This window comes from Arachis ipaensis, chromosome B09 (assembly GCF_000816755.2).
Source record: "Arachis ipaensis cultivar K30076 chromosome B09, Araip1.1, whole genome shotgun sequence".
Lineage (NCBI taxonomy): Eukaryota > Viridiplantae > Streptophyta > Magnoliopsida > Fabales > Fabaceae > Arachis > Arachis ipaensis.
In genome coordinates this window covers 135611413-135612946 of record NC_029793.2, presented here as the reverse complement: position 1 = coordinate 135612946, position 1534 = coordinate 135611413, and positions in this window count along the sequence as shown.

The following is a 1534-nucleotide window of genomic DNA, read 5'->3' as shown; positions in this document are numbered from 1 at the left end:
GGCCCAAGATCTAAGCAAAGAAGCCCAACCCAAAGGGTTGGCCCTCCTCCAGTACCAGCCTTCGTCCCAGAAGTCGGTACTAAACACGACCTGCTCCAAAGAAGTCGGATACGAGGGTTAGCTGGCAGATAACACTCATTCGAATGAGTAACTGCCCCTAGAAACTCTCTAACCACTTCAAGGAGCCATATCTTAACCTCCCTAAGATATGGGAACGGTTATCCGCCTAAAAAGGTGGCACTACTTCAGCGGTGGTTATTGGTTCACCACTATAAATACCCTGACTTCCCTCAGGTATCAAAAAAGGTCCAATACATTCTAAACCTGCTTATACCCTTGCTAACTTAGGCATCGGAGTGTCTTTGCAGGTACCACCCCCCATTCTTTCACACGTGCAAGTCGGACGGAGGAACACCGAGTTTCGGGCAAACGCAATAGTCTCCTCCCTCACACGTTTGGGCCTACCAACGTCATCCGGCCCACCAATCTCTGGTTACCCACCGTAACACCATTTATTTTGAATTTAGAGTGACCTTGGAAGAACGCTATATAAATTCAAACGCTATACTAATTCAAATGCACTGAGTTCTTGTGCATATATATTCTTTAATTGTTGGTACCATTATTTATTTTGTCCAGTTAAATAATTAAGAGTGATACACACTTTATGATTTTATTTATATACGAAAGATTTATTCCTATCTTATTTTTACTGTTGTGTATTTTTTTTTTTTCGATTAATAATGACTATAACTATTGATTTAAATTAATAGGTTAAAACAAAAATAAATATAGAATGGTTAAGTTCATTATTTTACAATTTGAGAGTTGTGATAATATAAGTATCTTAAATTTAAAATTTTTATAGTATTGCAGTTTTTTTGTTTAAGTAATGGTGTAATTTTCACTACAATAGATGCGGGAGATGCCTGCAGCAAACTACCTGCAGAATCTCTAACTGCAGCAATTCATGGTGGATAGCTGCAGTCCCATCCCAAATCAGCCTACCGACGTTGAATTCTCTGATTTAGTGTTGAGCTCAGAATGGCCGCCGCTAACCCCTTTTCAACTGCAGATGATTTTACCTCAATTCACTTCAAAATACCTACAATCGAGAATTCGAAGAACCCGCCAAAGGAGAGTGCAAAGCGCGCGAACCTCTTCCTTGCTCCACCTTGCCCCCACTCTGTCATTGTTGACTCGCGTGGCTGCTGATCCATCATTCTCCCCCTGCTGTCGACCATTCCCAGAATCAGATCCGTCAGTCGTCCTTCCGCACGCGAATCCTTGTCGTCGTTTTCCTCCGGTCCCAGTACCAGCTGCATCGCGCTTTCCGTCGCCGGAGAATCTTTCGCCTATCAGCTTCGTCGACTTGCTTTCTGGTATGTACAAAACCCCTCTTCCTCTTTAGTTATATACATCTATGACAAATTTAAAAAAAAATATTATTTTTGACAAGATAATATTTTTAAAATTATTATTAAAATTTAAAATATTATAAAATTATATGTTATATATTTGATTTAAAATTTAA